Source organism: Rhinolophus sinicus, linkage group LG07 (assembly GCF_036562045.2).
Source record: "Rhinolophus sinicus isolate RSC01 linkage group LG07, ASM3656204v1, whole genome shotgun sequence".
Classification (NCBI taxonomy): domain Eukaryota; kingdom Metazoa; phylum Chordata; class Mammalia; order Chiroptera; family Rhinolophidae; genus Rhinolophus; species Rhinolophus sinicus.
Window position 1 is genome coordinate 95,507,682 of NC_133757.1, and position 18,611 is coordinate 95,526,292.

The following is an 18,611-nucleotide window of genomic DNA, read 5'->3' on the forward strand; positions in this document are numbered from 1 at the left end:
GGCTGGCTGCCCTGGCTATCATCCAGTGACCAGTTTTCACTCTTCTTTAGTGACCTTATTCTAAAGACTATCTGGACTTTCAAGGCTTCTCTTAAGTAGCCCAAAAGATAGGGGCACATGTTCAGAACTTGAATTAAAAGTCAAGAATAGCTCTCCTGACAATGCTATTAAAATGTTCCAGATACTCTGGCAGTGACAGCAAACAATTGGAATTCTCTTTACCTTCTTCATATTTGGTCAAGCTGCTCCCTTTCAGTTGCTAGTGTCTTCAAGTTGCAGTCTGATTGTTCATTATCAGAACAAACATTTTTGATTGCTTTCTTGAAAAGGTCCACATCAAAATATGCTATGGAAATGTTTCCTGCAAAATTGACTATTGTTGCTTAAATGCACATTTATGAGGGAGCTCTAAAGAACTCCTAGTGAGTTTCTACATTTACATAAGATTAATTTACATCACCACTATTGAACTTTCAAAGGCTTTATTTTTTCTTTTTAAGTGTTATTTCTTAACCTTTTATTTTCACTGCAGTCTATAAAACCTCAGCACTCTCCCCTTGACAGCGATTACACTTGGGTGAAGTCTTCAGCAGATAATATTGCATTGTTTCTAGAACTAGGGTGGGTGCCCTTGTCTATCTAGGATGTCTTCCATTACTGAGTCTCATCCCACCCATACTAAATGTTCTATATAAAAAAGAGGTCCCCTCCCTTGTTCTGTTAGCCCTTTGCTGCATGGGAGAGAGGAGGAAGGCAGATGGGTGCAGAGTGGAGGTGAGTCACGAGATGCAGCAAAGAAACCTGGCTCGGAGTACAGTTGACCCTTGAACAACATGATTCTGAACCACACAGGTCCACTTATACGCAGATTTTTTTCAGTAAATGTATTTTCTCTTCCTTATGATTTTCTTAATAACATTTTCTTTTGTCTAGTTTCCTTTATTGTAAGAATACAGTACACAACATATGTAACATACAAAATATGTGCTAATAGATTGTATATGTTATCAGTAAGTCTTTTGGTCAACAGTAGGCTGTTAGAAAAGTTTCCGTGGAGTCAAAATTATACACGGATTTTCAACTGCATGGGGGGTCAGTGCCATTAACCCCCACATTGTTCAATGGTCAATTGGACAAGTGTTTGAAAATTATATTATCCATATCAGAATAATCCAGGGAACTTACTTTGAAATATCTACTCAAATTAGGCTAAGACAGGTTTTTCTGTGGTATACCTTGAGTTGCCCAATCACAATAATTCCTTCTTCTCTGATGTACCACAGAGAGAAAAGAAGTAGAGGGGAACAAGCATCTTAGGGGGGATATTCCAGGAATTGGCAAAGTACTGGAAACCTGAAATGAGATGTCAGTGCATCAGATCCTGGCTAAGAGTTAAATAGGACCTTCAAATTCATCTGGACTTTGTTTAAGGACCTGCAAAAGACAAGAAATAGTGAAGGGTGATGATGAAAGTGAAAGCCCTTTTTTGAGCCCTGGGTTGGGATAAGATCAAGTTGGATCCTGAAGTGGGAAGGGTGTGGCAAATAACACAAGTGCAGGGATGTGGGAATAACCAAAATGGTAAGGAGAAGAGATGCTGGTAGGCAGGAATCTTTATCCTGATTGGTGGCTATTACCATTCCTCTAATTTGTTTCTTTCCCTTTAACTTTTCTTCTCATATTTATTCCTTCAGTAAACAATCACAGAGCACGTAGGATGCACAGGACATTGTACCAGCAACATGCAGATTAGATAAAACAGTGTTTATACCTTAGTAATTACCCTATTACAGGAGATTATAGTCTATGCCTAATCTATGCATAAAAAATCATTACTGTTCACACAAACTGTGTTTTCTGACATTTTGTTTCTATAGTCAAGAGTTTGGAAAATTCCTCTCATACATCACTGTTGGATAATCCTTATATTTATCGACATAGGAAAAGTACTGACATATCCTGCAATACGGAAATTTTAAAACTCACTTTATCAATTTATTTGACATATTTTGTTTCTCATAATAATTTGTGATATCCTAAATGAAGGATATTCTTTGAACATACTTATAACGAGTGATTTAAGGTATTTGTATAGGAAGACCAACATCTGGACTTCCTCAGGGACAGTTTCTATTGAGTGCTTTTTAGCCTGTGAGCCATAGTTGCCTTGTGGGTAGGATTTGTCGTACAGAGAGAGCCCTGAGTCAGATCAAATAAAAACAAGCCTTGAGAATGGAGCTCTTTGTTGAGCTGCCAGACAAGCCAAGTAGTGACAATTCTTTGAGGATGGGGCCTTGGGGGAGCTCCGAAGCTGTTCTCTCCCTTCCAGTGGTTGCTAGGTTGCGGTTTTCACAGCTACCATAGTTGTGAAGCTGTTGGTTTTCAAGTCTATGTCAGATCTTGGAGATAGAGATGGGGTTAGGGCAAGTTAAGATGTCACAAACCTTGTTTTTGTTTTTTTTTTAAGATTCTGTCATTTTTTCTTGAATAAACACTCCTTGGATTATTACAAACTTTTAGTTAATTTCAAGAGTCCCGAAAAAGTTGATGGCAGTTTTTTATCAATGTTCTTACTACTTTTATGGACAAGCCGATTTTCAAAAGTCCTTACTCCACTATTACCTCCAGGCATTTTTGGGGGAGATGCCACTGTGCCTTTATTCTTGCTATTCCCTGCGCTAGTACTGTCCTTGTCCTCCGTTTGTCTGGTATCTGAATCCCAGATAAATGTCTCATCCCCAGAGTAGCCTTCACTGACCTCCTTTTCTTCTTCCCTTCCCAGGCAGAATTAATTATGCCCCACATGACTTGTTCCTACATTTCATAGCAGTAATCACGTAGCCTAACGTTTAGCTGTTTGAGCGCTCCACATATGGTTATGAATGGTGTGTGTTACATACCCCAGGGAGCTCTGTTCATAGTCATCGTGAATGAGCCTGTAGGAGTTACATGTTGAACAGTCTGCACGGCCATACCTGGGTGCTTTGTGTCTATCTCCACCAGTTAACATGAAATGTTCAAGATAGAAATACAGTCTAATTCAAATTTGTTTGCCCAGGATTCAGTCCAGAACTTCCCCAACATACATATTCAATCATTTCAAAGCTGAATGAATGGAATATGTTCTCCCTATCCTTGTGAGAGGTCACAGACAGGCTCTTCCTCAGAAAATCTTATAATGTAGAATATGAACGAGAAATCAAAATAACTGAACTAAACAGAGACCTATAACTGCCACGGGTTGAGAATAAAATTCCCATTATTTCCACAGCAAGGGAGGATGCTTAGCAAATTCATGAATTAACTTTGTGTTTATTATGGGATTTCTACTTAATTCATGCTTTAGGCCTTAATTATACGTGTTTCCATATGTCTTGTTAAGAAATCCTTAGGTTGCAAGAAACAGAAGCTGCCTAGAGATAGCTGAAGTAAAGAGGAATTTTTATAACAAATCAGAGGTATTTCATGGAATCCAATGCAAAGCTTGAGGAGGGCCTCTCAAGTGACTGAAAAGCAAAACTAGAAAGTCCATAGCCCAGGCGGCCCCTTCTATCTCTCTGAGACCACTCTCTCAGATCCTCATTTCTTCTCTCTGCACATCTGCCTATCTGCCTTATTCTTTTCTTTCTCCCAAGAAACCTAGATTCTCTAGGTCAGTATGCGCAAGGTCACCACAACCCAGGCCTTGAATACTTTCTCTGTTAAGGCATCTTGTCGAAATTAGTAAGAGTTTCTGAGTCCCTGTTTCAAATTCCAACAAGAGGGAATCTGTTGGACAAGCTTGGATCAAGCGAGAACAGCTGGGGTATGGCTGTGCTCAGTGGGCAGCGTTCCATGGCTCGCATGCTACCAGCTTACTCAGGATCTCATTTGCTAGAAGGAAAAGGGCCATGACGACAGGCTGTAGGTGATGGGGAGTTTAACTGGATGGACATCTGTATTAGTCTGTTAAGGGCTACCATAACAGAATATCACAGACTGGGTGGCTTAAACAACAAAATTTTATTTTCTCATAGTTCCAGAGCCTACAAGTCCAAGATCAAGGTGCAAGCAGGGTGGTTTCAAGTGAGACCTCTCTTCCTGGTTTGCAGACAAACACCTTCTTGCTAGGTCCTCACATGGCCTTTCCTCTGAGTGCCTTTGGAGAGAAATCTGTTGCCTCTTCCTCTTCTTATAAGGACACCAGTAGTATTGGATTAAGGCCCCACCCTGATGACCTCAGTTAACCTTAATTATTTCCTTAAAGGCCCTTTCTCCAAATATGGGGATTAGGGCTTCAACATATGAATTTTAGAGGGACACAATCCAGTCCATAACATCCCAAAACGTATGTAGTATGCTATATAAAATATCTGAGTATAAATTATGTACACTGTTTCACTTATTAATGGTCATTAATGGTCTAGAGTTGTTAAAGCCTTTAACAAGAATAATTAATGAATTAGTTTTTCTTCTTCACGACCAATATTCTCACGTGTGTGTGTATATATATGTGTGTGTGTGTGTGTGTGTGTGTGTGTGTGTGTGTGTGTGTGTGTAGAATCTTTGGTCACGTGTATTCAATTCTAACTTATCCGTACACTTGAAAATGTACAGTGGATATTCATATTACCTGGAAATAGAAAAGTATTGTTGCAACTGCTGTATTCTAGTAATCATGTATCCTACAGGAAGAAACAGTACAATTTAGAGGACCCAGAACATAACTTTGCCATGCCCTTCTGTATAGACACACATACTTTTAATTGAGTAGGAAGAGATGCTCTATTGGAGTCATGCAGATATCTGCATCCTATTTTATTTAGTAAGGGAGAGGATTGTGCAGCAAAATCATGAAAGGAAACAGGCCTTAAGGTAACAGAAGTGAGTAGACCAGGAAGAAAACTAAGGGGACTCTTTATAGTATGCAGAGGTCAATTTAAATACATCAAATTTAGCATACTACTCAGAGGATTATAACTAAGCTTTAATAGGGACCAAAAGCAATCTATCTCTAAACAAATGCAGCTCAACTCTGTTACTGAAATCCATTCACCCAGAGCCAATGATTTATTCAAATATTATTTGGGTGCCACTCTGAAAGCAAAAATTCTAATGTCATCTCAGGAGCTTAGGGATATTTTTCTGCTCCCAGCAAATACTTCTGAGCATTTTTGGTCCTCAGAAAGCTAATAATATGGAAACATAGTTAAATCTTGAATCATTCAAAGACTACCCTCTGGAATGCTACCTTAATTCTGCTGTGTCCATCTTGGCTACCAATACAAGGGAAGGAAACCAACACAGACAAAGCTGTACAAACATTATTGCACCTACTCAGAACAGTTTAATTTGATGTCAGGTTACTAATAGACAACTCCTTTAAATACAGAAAATAAGAAATAGACTAAAATCTACTATATTTGTCAATAAATTACTAACTATAATTTTTATGTTATAAAGCTACAGAGTATATGCAATGTAGAATGATGGTTAAGAATAAGGACACTGGAATTAGAATGTCAAAGTTCAAACTCCAGCTCTACCACTTACTAGCTGTGTAACCTTAGGCAAATCACTTAACCATTCTGTGCTTCAGTGTCCTCATTAAGAAAACAAGGGTAATAATAACTTCTACTTCATAAGATCGTTGGGAGAATTAATGAATAGCAAACGTAAATGCTTAGAGAAGTGTATGAAACATAGTGCTATGTGAATTTTTGCTATAATTATAATTTCTATTATTTCCATGTTAGCTACTATGGTAGGCCGACTCCAAGATGGTCTCCAAGGATCCCTACTTCCTGATATTCACAACTTGTGCAATCTTTTCCCCTTGAGTATAGCTGGGACCTGTGAGTTGCTTCTAACCCATAAAGTACAACAAAGGTGATAGATGTCAGTCCTATGACTAGGTTATATAAAACTGAGACTTCTGTCTTGCTAGCAGACTTTCTCTACTGCCTTGTTGGTTTGCATCTGTTCACAAAGCAAGCTGCTATATGGGAGAGGCCCAGGTGGCAAGGAATTGAAGGTAGTCCCAGCCAACAGCCACTGGGAACTGAGGTTCCCAGTCCAAAGACCCACAAGAAATTGAATTCTTCCACCATGTGAGCTTGGGGGTAAATCCTTCCCTAGTTGAGACTTCAGATGAAACCCCAGCCCAGGCCTACACCTTGATGGCAGCCTGTAAGAGACCCTGAAGCAGAGGATCCACCTAAGCTGTCCCAGATTCCTAGCCCATAGAAACTGTGAGGTGATAAGTGTGTTTTAAGCCACTGAGGTTTGTGGTACTTTGTTTTGCAGCAGTAGAGAGCAAATATACTTAGATAGTGCTTAACACAAAGTGATTGCTCAAATAAATATTCATCCTCTCTCCCTCCTCAATTATATTTATAAAGTGATTTTTGCCTAAAAATCATTCTTTAGAGCATTGTCTATTATAACACGCATACGGGATCAGCCCAGACTTGGCTTATACTCCTTTTGTGATCATTATTCTCCTGTTTTGATTCAGTTTCTTCAATAATACTGAACATTTTTTTATGAAGTACCTACATGTGGTATGCACGAGTGTGTGCTAAGCATCATACCTATATTATCTCAGACTTCACAAAAACCTGGAAAGGTATCATTGCCTTCACTTCACAGGTCAGGACACTGTGTTCTGAGAGATTGAACTCCTTTTCTAGGGCCACAGCTAAATGCTCTAAATTCTCCAAAGAAAACAACCCATCATTGTTTATGCTCACATCTGTTCTCAAGATAAATACTATTTTTATACAAATAGTTCACAAAGATCTCCAAGATGTTATTCCTTTTCTTTCTTTATTTCTTTCACCTAGGAAATTCTCATGCAGCAATGACCATGCAATCTGTCTTTCTCTGTATGTAGACTGCAGTAAGACAATGTTTATGCTGAAGGGCAGGTACATCTAGTTGGTGTCCTATGTCAGCGGACATTGTCATACACAGCTAACTGAAAAAAATTGCATGGCTCAGAGTCAGGCCAAATGTTGTCATTACAATATGCAAAGAAGCCTCCCAAACATTTTTTCTGTTTAACTTATGGCGGAAACAGAGCTGAGATTTAGGCTCACAAATATCAAGTTCAAAATTATGGTTCTTATGACAGTTACAACTTACCCCCAACTGCACAGGTAGTATTTTTAGTTTTTAGGTTACAGTAGGAAGTTTGCAGCCTTAAATATATGTGTGATATGTTCAGGTGACAGCTCATACAAGATTGGTTAATTTAGATTTCCTTTACTCTAAAGTTGTTTATATTTATATGTAAGCTGATTCACTTCAGTTTGATTGTTGCACTTAAAGAAATATGCATTTCAAATTGGAGGAGGTAATAATTACTTGCAGATTTAAATTAAAATAGAGCTTAAAATAGGCAGTGTTTGAGCTCAGCACTCAGTGACAGGTAGTGAGAATAAGATAACCTCAGAATATATTCAATATTTAAGTTAAGGAGACTCAGAGGAAGGAAGGCTGTCTTGCTCACAAGGTAAGAGAGAAGCCTCAAGGTTAAAATAAAGTTAATAGTGTGTTATATTTTTTTGTCCTAATGATCGAGATACATGCATACAAGTAATTCATCAAAATACATTCAAGCATTTAAAGTCATTCTCTAAAATCATAGTATGAAGTGGATATGAGCATTTAATATTGAAAACTAGCATGTACTCATGTCCCTGGGCCTGAAAATAAATTCCAAACAAGAAAGAAGAAACAGGATATGAGATGAAAGGAAGCAATATGTATTTAGCCTCCCACATCTGTTTGGGTTTCTCAGATACCGGTGGCTACTATGGGAAAACTGACTGGTTTGGCTTCAGACGATGATTCAGTCTCAGGCAATGAGGTAGAATGTGACGGATACACAGCATTTGGGGCCCTTTTACTCTTGTAGAAACATAGATTGCTAAAACGATGTTTAGCTATCCAAATTCTTCTGTATGTAAATACTACATATTTATATACACTAAGGTACCAAACTAGGCATCCCACCATCAGGGTGCATCCGGGTTGTCTTTCTTCACTCAAAATTTGAAGTATGTGAAAACTGCTTTGGAAGGCAACCAGGGGTATAAGATTACTCAAGAGTGACAGAAAGATTTGGAATAATTTTAAATGGATAGGAAGCATGGAGAGGGTTATTTAAAACTTTTTTGAAGCAGGACTGGGTCCCAGGTGGTTACCGATGGGAAAGATAAGTGGCCCACACCAAGGATATGTGGCTGCCTCTCTCCAGCAACATTTCACCTCTCCCCAGCAATCATTATTGACAAAAACAGCGTAATCTCTACAGGTAGGCAAACAGGGATTCAAACAATAATGGTAATCACTTGAAGAAAACTAACACCATGAGAGGAGCACCAAACGCAATAAGCAGAGAAACTAATAAAACTAATAAAAATAAGCTAATACAGCAATCAGAAGAATTGCTAATACTTTGGAAAGACCAATAAAAATAAGCGAACTTTTGACAAGAAAATAAAAGACACAAAATAAACAGCATTAGAAATCAGAATGTAGCATGCCTCGGATATAGACAAGATTTATTTTTTAATTATAAGAGAAGCTAACGTATAATATTACTCCAATAAATCTGAAAATCTAGATCACATATGATTTCTAAGGAGAGAAAAAACTAACTCAAAACCAGATAAAAACCTTAACATAGCAAAAACAATACGAGAATGTAGAAGATAAAACCAAAACATCCCTAAAAGTATACCAGGGCTGGGATATTTCTAAGGCAAGTCTACCAAATAAAGAACAGATCATTTCTTCACCACATTAAACCTAGAGTGTAGAAAAATATGAACCCCTTGGCAGTTAATTCTGAGACAAAAGCTAGAAAAACATAACACAAATAAAAATGTAGGCCAATATCTCTTGTAAATATCATAAATAAAAATCATAAATGAAATATTAGCATATAAAATCCATCCTTCTGTGCATACATACATGGGGTTTACGCAAAGAATGCAAGGATGATTTACTACCCTAAAGGGGAATTTGAGAGAAAAGAATCATTCAACTAGGAGCCAGAAGACCTGTGTTCTAATCCTAGATCATGCAGACCACTTAGCCTGTCAGTGCTGTGGTAATGTTAATTTTTTAAATCCTTTCCAACTTAAAAAAAAAATGATGAAAAATGACATTTTAGAGAACGGAGACAGCTATTTTTTTTTATAATGCTTTCATCAAGAATCATACAATTAAATGTTTTAAATATACATTGATATAAAGATGAAAATGTCTCCTAGTCTCCTGAGTCATACGTGTTGGACCATTCCTAACAATTGAATGAAACACCAAAATTTCTGAAGTAGAGAGAAAATAAGAATCAAACAGTACTTACAACATGATGATACTCATGAAGTATAGAAAGTAAGTAATTAGGGTGAACCTATCAGTTAGTAAGAGCTACTTAAGTACATCATTCTCCAGAGTGAATCTACAAAAGGCCAGATGAATCAGCGAACCATTTCAGTCAAACACTCTATTTTCTAGGCACAGAAAGTAATATCTTTTTTCTGACACCTTCTACTGTTCTAATACTTCCAAACTATTCCTCTGTAGTTGACCTCTATGAAATGTTGGGAATATGTAGTATTCTCGTGCGACTTTACAAAGCATCATGATATCTTGTGACATCCACCAGATGAAATATCATGCAACCAATAAAAGGAAAGTTTATAAAGGATAAAAATATATCTTTAGAGAGAATGCCTCTAAAATCATGTTAAGTTTTTAGGAAGTAGAATATAAAATTGTAAATATATCACGATACCACTTTATTAAAAATAAACACATGTATTTTATATATTGATAAGATACATGATATATATAAACTTTGGGTCTTCAATGTTCACAGTCATCAGGATTCACTCTTTCCTTCAAAGTAAAAATAATGTCTTCTTCAATTTCTCGAAATGTTGCACACTTTTCTTGATCATCCACTTTTGAATATATGCGTAGCTCCCTTCTTATTGGCACCACCTTCTTTAAAGATGGGCACCTTGAATCTCAAAATTCCTGAGAGAATCACATTTAAAGGCTGTTAATTGTGATGATTTTTATTGAAAGTTAAGACTTACAAAGGGGAATTATTATAGCACCTCTAAGATATTACCTACAACTAGCTAGAATAAGGGAAGATTTTCCTATTATGTATTGTCTATTGTAAAGCTACAAAAATTCAAAGCATTGGGGTACTGCATCCAGAGTAGATGGATGCAATAACTACTACATACAAAAATTAAATCCAATTTAATATTAAAACTGATATGAGAATTTAGTATGTAATTTTAAAAGTACTCTAAGACAATAGGAAGACAAAATTCTTTATTATTTTTAATTTTTTTTTATTTTTCAATTACAGTTGACATTCAATATGACATTAGTTTCAGCTGTTCCACATAGTGATTAGGCATTTATATAACTTATAAAGTAATCCTCCTCCATAAGTCTACCTGATACCATACATAATTATTATAATATTATTGATTATATTCCTATGCTGTACTTTACATCCTGTGACTGTTTTATAATTGGCAATTTGTACACCTTAATCTCTTTATCTTTTTCACCCAACCACCCAACCCCCCTCATATCTGTCAACCATCAGTTTGTTCTCTGATCTATGAGTTTGTTTCTGTTTTCTTTGTTTATTTATTTTGTTCTTTAGATGCCACATACAAGTGAAATCATATGGTATTTGCCTTTCTCTGTCTTGACTTATTTCACTCAGCATAATACCCTCTAGGTTCATACATCTTGTCAGAAATGGTAAGATTTCATTCTTTTTTATGGCCAAATAATATTCCATTTTATATATATACCACCTTTTCTTGATCCATTCGTCTATCAATGGCCTCTTAGGTTGCTTTCATATCTTGGCTATTGCAAATAATGCTGCAATGAACATAGGGCTGCGTATATCTTTTTGAATTAGTGTTTTGGACTTCTTTGGATAAATACCCAGAAGTGGAATTGCTGGGTCATGTAGTAATTCTATTTTTAATTTTTTATAAATCTCCATATTTTTCCCCACCAATTTGCAATCCCACCAACAGTGCACGAGGGTTCCCTTTTCTCCACATCCTCACCAACACTTGTTTGTTAATTTATTGATGTACCATTCTGACAGGTGTGAGGTGATATCTCATTGTGGTTTTAATTTGCATTTCTCTAATGATTCATGATGTTGAGCATCTTTTCATATATCTATTGGTCATTTGTATGTTCTCTTTGATGTCAATGCAGGTCCTCTGCCCATTTTTTAATTGGATTGTTTGTCTTTTTGGTGTTAAGTTGTATGAGTTACTTACATATTTTGTATGTTAACCCCTTATCAAAAGTATCATTGGTGAATATCTTCTCCCATTCAGTAGGTTGTTTTTTTGTTTTGTTGATGGTTTCCTTTGCTCTGCAAAGTTTTTCAGTTTGATCCAATCTCATTTGTTTACTTTTTGTTTTGTTTCCCTTGCCCAAGGAGACATATCCAAAAAAAAATTTTACTGAGAGCAATGTCAGAGAGTTTACTGCCTATGTTGTCTTCTAGGAGTTTTAAGATTTAAGTCTTTAATCCACTTTAAGTTTATTCTTGTATATGGTGTAAGAAAGTGGTCTAGTTTCATTTTTTGCATGTTATCTGCCCAGTTTTTCCAACACCATTTATTGAAGAGACTGTCTTTACCTCATAGTCTATTTATGCCTCCTTGGTCATAGATCATTGACCATGTAAGCATGGGTTTATTTCTGGGCTCTCTGTTCTGTTCCATTGATCTATGTGTCCATTTTTATGCCAGTACTGTACTGTTTTGATTAATATAGGCTTGCAGAATAATTTGATATCAGGTAGTATGATACCTCTGATTTTGTTCTTTTTTCTCAAGATGGCTTTGGCTATTTGGGGTCTTTTGTGATCCGTAAATTTTAGGATTATTTTTTCTAGTTCTATTAAAAATGCCATTGGAATTTTGATAGGAATGACATAGAATCTATAAATTGTTTTGGGTAGCATGGACATTTTAACAATGTTAATTCTTCTATCCACGAGCACAGTATATGTATCTTCTTCAATTTCCTTCTTCAATGTCTTATTATTTTCTGAGTATAGGTCTTTTACCTCCTTGGTTAAATTATTCCTAAGTATTTTTTTGATGTAATTCTAAATGGTATTGTTTTCTTAATTTCTCTTTCTGATAGTTCATTATTGGTGTATAAAAACACAACCAATTTCTGAATGTTCATTTTGTATCCTGCTCCTTTACTGAATTCATTTATCAGTTATAATGATTTTTTGGAAGAACAAATTTTCTAATAATCAGCAAGATAACTGGAAAACTATTTTTTAATTAAGTTAGATTCCCCACACATGTTGTGTTCCAAAATAAATTTAATATGATTTGAAGATTTATACAGATAAAATTAAAATATCCAACATTAAACATTAATAAAAAGGAACATTATTAAAATGTTGGAGTAGGGGAAGAAATTTCTGAAACATAAAAGAAAAACTAGAAACCTTATAAAGGAACTGGCAAAAAGCACAGTTCCAAAAAGGAGTGCAAAAGAAATAATTAGACCAGAAAACAAAGGTGTATTTAAAATGGTGCTTGTGGTAGTGTTATGTATAAATCTAAATATTTGAACTAATTTAAACATCCATCAATAGGATTTAGTTAAATAAATCATGGTTCTAAAACACATATTACAATTTAAAACAATATTTATTTCTATTTATTGATATGAAAAAGATGCTCACAAAATGTTAATACGTGGGGGAGGAGGAATTATTACAAACCAGTATATAATTTTTTTTAAATGGTCAAACATGTAAGTAAAATCGCATCACTTCCTTCATCACAAAGCTTCATATGGCCTCCTAATACTTACAGAACAACCAAGCTTTTTAGTTTAACAGTCAAAGCTCTTTACATCAAACACTCCTTTCCTCATTCAAGAGAATGAATGTGCTTCCTTCACACAAATCTATTATCCTGTCCCAAAAGGACTGAGTGCTATCTCATTTTCATGGAGTTCATGCTGTTCTCGCTTCCATGTTTGCTTCTCGAGGAAATTCTCCTTAGGCTTCAAGTATTTACTCCAATGTCACCTTTTGTGTGACACCATCACTAAGTCCATTGCCACTCCTTCCCTACATACATTCTTACATAGCACATTCCTACATTCTTCCCTACATAGCACAATATTTATGCCTCTTTGATGCATCACAATTTTTGACAGCTCCCCTTCACACACTATACTGAGTTTATGCTCATAATACATGCTCAAATGAGTGTTTGTTAAACACAATGCTTATAAGCTTTTAATTACTTTTAAAATGTCTCAAGCAAAATTAAAAATTAGATAAAGCTATCATTTTCTGGCATTTTATCATTTTACTAATTAAAAAAAGAATTCATAAAAATTAAACATAATAAACAAATGTGCTAATTCTACTCCCCAAGACAACCTCTATTAAGAATTTTACAATTTTACTCTGTCTTTAATTTTTCTATAAAAATGGCATCAAAACAGGAAATTTTTCATCAGAATAACAAGACTCCTCTCCCAAATTTCTCATCAGAAAAATTTAGAACATTGACTTTTTTTCAAAATTCTTCCTGCTTCTTTCCCAGATTATACCAGGCATTTGTTTTTAAATTTTATTCGACCACACCCTTAAGTCCTTGATTTGTCAGGTGCTTTCCTCATGAGAAGGAAATAATTCATGGTGACTCAGCTGGTCTGTCTGGGCCTGTCTGCCAGTCTGACTCAGGCCTCTCATCCTATGGGCTTTCTCATTACTGGGCTTAAGTGGTCTTAATTACATATTAAAGAGGTGCACCCAGAAATTGCCCAGTAACTATCTTTAAGGAGTATCTTAAGATTTACAGAAAGAGAACTTGGCTGGTGACCACATCCAGGGTCTTCTTGAGTGAGCTCTGTTTCCCACATTCTTTGTCAGTGATCTCTGGGTCTGTTTCTTGATCAGTGACTGATTGAGTGGACGACTTCAGGGATTTTCAACTGTGCTCCAAATACCATATTTCCCCAAAAATAAAACGTAGCCAGACAATCAGCTCTAATGCGCCTTTCAGAGCAAAAATTAATGTAAGACCCGTATTATATTATGTTATGTTATGATATGATATGATATGATATGATATTATATAGACCTGGTCTTATAGTATAGTAAAATGAGACCGGGTCTTATATTAATTTTTGCTCCAAAAGATGCATTAGAGCTGATTGTCAGCTAGGTCTTATTTTCGGGGAAACAGGGTAGTGTTAGTACCCCGAGAACGTGCATCAGAGGCTTTCATTAGAAGGGGAGAGAAAAATAATTAGTTAATAGATAATTAATAGAACATCACAGTTAATCAAATATCTCATCTTGGGAATTACTGAAAATGATGAGAAAATTAAAAGCAATATAATTATCTCTAATATCTAGCATATAAGAGAAACCAGGTATTTATTTCTCAAGAGATGAAACTTAGGTACCATCAAGCCTAGTCTCTAAACTGGAATCTTCATAGTTTAAAATACATCCTTTGGTTGTGGCTTTTTTTTTCACTTTATCTCTATTACCTGCTCCTCCAACCCCCGTAACCCCCATTCTATCCCCCACCTCCAATGTCTTTCAGAATAAGCTGTCACCCTAGCTCAGCCTCATGTGAGTATTCAGTTTCTAAGCTCAATACAAATAATGAAACAGAAAAGAGTACTGGATTCTACCAGGCAGGGAATCTAAATCTGGGTCTTAGATCCGCCCCTAATTTTTACCTTGACCAAGTCACGTACTTCTCTGGAACTGTTCCTTCGTGAAATCATTTATCAGTCAATTTTGGGCACCTGATACTAAACCAAATGTTGGGAATACAACAATTAATATGTCACAGCCGACTCTCCAGGAGCTCATATGGAGACAGTGAAAGGCAGAAAGAGAAATAACCACAGATATGTAAAAGTTAGTGGTAATGAAAGAAAAAAGACAGCCTTGAGAGAGTATGACCACAGGATTCCACAAGATTGCCAAATCCCTTTCAAACCTCCAAAGCATGCAGGTCCATGGAAAGAAAGTAGCTGATTCCTTCATGATCCTAAACACTGTATAAGTGTTCTCCTCAAACTACTGGAAAACTGTGATAAACTTACAAATATGTAGTGAGGGTTGACCAGTACCTTCTCTAATATCCCTTCTAAGCTGGTCTGAAACTACGCCAACAATCAGACAACAGAGGTGGGATCTCATCACCAGTGTCTGACACATGGGAGGGGTTCAATAAATATTTGTTGAATTAACTAATTAATTCCTACCTGCCAGAATAAGAAAGAGCAGAGGGAACCTATCTTTTTGCTATTGGTATGAATTTGGCAAAAGTTAAGACCATAGAAAATGCAACTCTGGGGATGAGAGTGGAGCGTGAAAGGCTTTCCTTGGGACATGAACCTGGGAAGTTGCTCATCCTGCTGTGTTTCCAAAGCTGATTTTCCAGCCAAATGAAAATAATGATGATGATGATGATGACACTGCAAGATAATTACCGATCCTCATAGATTTAGAAAGGAATGTTTTGGCCTATCACAAAGAAAAAATTTTCCAAACATGAATATGTCTTTACATGAAGCAGGCATATCTTATACCTCTGACTCAACAGAGACGTTCATATTTCAGCAAATCATTTACAGATGTCTGTGAGTTTCAGGTATGCATAGAAAAGAGCGATGACAGGCTCTTCTGCGGTATGCACCCCCTAGTTTGGCTCAGTCCAGTGACATTCTGGGCTTCCAGGTGTGGCAGTGAAACAGAACAGTGTTCGGCCAGGGCTGCTGCAGCACATAGCAGATGCCTGCTGAGCAGATTCAAAGCACAGCTGTTTGCCTCAGAGAGCAGCAGATCGGAAGAACACTTCTGCCTGCCACAGAAGTCAGCTGGGATATCAGCTATTCTTGCAAATTAGTCTATATTAAATACGTAATTCACAGGCTAAAATTAAAACTAAAATGAACTCACAATTTCTGGAACAGCCTTCAAACATTCCAGTGCTTCTTTTAATACAGCCAGCCATCTTCTGAGGCTCAGAAACAATTTCCTCCAAACAGAAAACTCAGAAGAGAGTTCTTCAAAAATCCTTGAGGAAAACTTATTCTGATAGCCGGAAAGGAAAGTTCAGGATGCCTCAGAGACAACATGTATGGAAAATACTTCAGACTGTCAAGGGGCGAGGAGGTCATCTTAGATGATACATGACAAAACAGTAATCGAGTTAGAAATCCTGCTCAAAACTAAAAGAGCGAAAGTACTAATAATGACATAACCTTATAAAGCAAGGACCCCAAGACACAAATACCTATACAGAATATACTACATGTGTGTGCATATATAGTAATGTAGGGGTGACGTCCAAAATATTTAACAACTTTTGTAGCAGCATAGGGTAACCACCTGTCCCAGTTTGTTTGGAACTAAAGGATTTCCTGGAATATAGGACATATAGTGCTGAAAGTGAGACAGTCCTGGGCAACTGGAATGTTTGATCACCCTATACAAGGGTACTAACGAACCAGAACAGATGTCAGCTGTACACAACCCATGTGGCCTGACTGACGCTATATCTGATCCCTCATACTTGGTGTCTGAGGATGTTTGAACTTCATAAACCCTGGGAATCATGCAGTCCTGCGTTCAGTTCCTCAAATTTCTTATGCTTTTTCCTGCCTCTGTGCCTTTGCACAAACTGTTCCGTCCACCTAGAATTCTCAGGCTAATACCTGTAACTTCCTTCAAGAAGACCTACTGATCCGCCAAAAACTGAATGAGGTATATCTCCGAAGGTCTTCCCTAGGACTCTATATTTACTCTTATATTCAGAATTTGGGGGACGGGGAGGGAGGTGAAGCAGAAAGACATTTCCAAAGAAGCACAATTGCTTATCTCAATTTACTGATGAATGAGGAAGAACTGGTGAGCATCTCTCTATATCCCCATCTCCAAACACTGAATCAAAATAATTCTATCACAGTTGGTAGCATTCTCCAGGGAGCCACTAAAAGCTCTTATAGGCTTCTGTTCGTGCTTCTGTTCTCAGCCCCAAGCAGAGTAGAAAAGAATCTGAATTTGATGATTTTAGGCATAAGAATGAAGACCCACTGTTTCTGCAGGTCTGGATCACAGTCCTGATAATAAGAGAACTATTTTTCTTCAGATTAGGTTAAGCCATGTTGTCTCTAAGAAAATAATTACTGTATGTCCTTGAAAGGTGTAATTAGTTAATAAGGCACCAGCAGGCCCCGAGCCTTCCCCGGTGGTGAGACTAAACTGGAACTGGAGCACCGTGTGGAGGACCAAGGCCCACTGCCCTCCCAAAGCCTACTCGTTGACACTGCAGGATTCAGGAAAGAGCCAGAGTTGAACATTCTCCTTCTGTGGAAGGGAGTTGAGTTTACCCAAGGGCCACGTGAGGTGGAGTGGGAACTGAAGGTAGAACCAGGTCAGGCATGGGGGAACGCCTAGAGGGACTGGATCGGTTAGGGTCTTAGCAGGAAACAAGTGACATACTCATAACAGGGAAATTCAGAGAGAGTTTTATAAAGGATCTATTTGCAAAGGTGTGGGCAGGGTGTAGAGAAACCACAAGGGATTAGTGCTGGTGCTGGTACAGCAGGTGTTACCACCCCTAAGTGAAAGGAAGGAATGGTTACCAGACCCCAGAGACAGAGAGTGCTGAGTGGAGAGAGCCGTTTGACAGGAGTAGTGGGACTGAGCCAGTGAGCGGTGATAAGGCAGAAGGGAGCTGACCACTGTCCCCTTTGTCCCTCCAATCCCCTGCTAATGCTCCCCTGGGGGCCAAAGGATAAGAGAGCCATTGAGAGCCAAGGTAAATTTCTGGATACCCAAAGCAGAGTGAAGAAACAGAGAGAAGGTCTAGAGGACAAACAGAAACTGTCTAGCAAGTGGATACTCACGTTGTGAAAGCCTCCTTCATATGGTCATTTCCCTCAAAGGTACAAAGAAAATTCCAAACTCCTTAGAACTTGAATCTTGGCAGTGGTTAAAAGCATTGCAGAGACTGCCTAGGTTAAAATCCTAGCTCTACCATTAACTAACTGTGTCACCTCTGGCAAGCGGCTTCACCTCTTAAAAACTTGTTTACTCACCTATAAAACAGGCACAATATTAGTACGTATTCACAGAGTTGTTGAGATTCAGTAAAGCACCCAGCATAGTGAATGATGACTAGCAAAGTGTTCAATAAATGTTAATATTAATTTTTCAGTTATTGCTATTACTGTGTTTTGATAAATATTAACTATGCCATGTCATGTGATGTTTTCCTATGGAGAAGATGAAAGGTCAAAGGAACAAGAAGAAAAGTAAAGGAGCCTTCCCATTCTCTCTGGCACTGGAAAAAAGAAGCATCGGGTCACTGGATGTGCTCAGGCATAGAGGCCATCATGGCAGAAACCCAGAATGTCAGAGAACTCAGAGAGGATATTTGCAAGAGAGGTAGTAAGGCCAAACTGCATAATTGACTCTTGTAGGTTAAAACATCCACCCTCCAGGAAAGGGTTGGGAAACTCACAATTCTTGTTATACT

The 18,611-nt window shown here is 37.3% G+C and overlaps 1 long non-coding RNA gene across 1 annotated transcript; it reads right to left on the reverse strand.

The window, feature by feature from the left end:
* Positions 1-9,861: 9,861 nt before the first annotated feature.
* LOC141572822 (uncharacterized) lies at positions 9,862-18,082 on the reverse strand. Its single transcript, XR_012498312.1, has 3 exons — positions 17,980-18,082; positions 16,028-16,248; positions 9,862-10,035 (listed from the first exon to the last, which is right to left on the reverse strand). It is a non-coding gene; the product is annotated as an uncharacterized LOC141572822 (long non-coding RNA).
* Between the last annotated feature and the right edge of the window lie 529 nt (positions 18,083-18,611).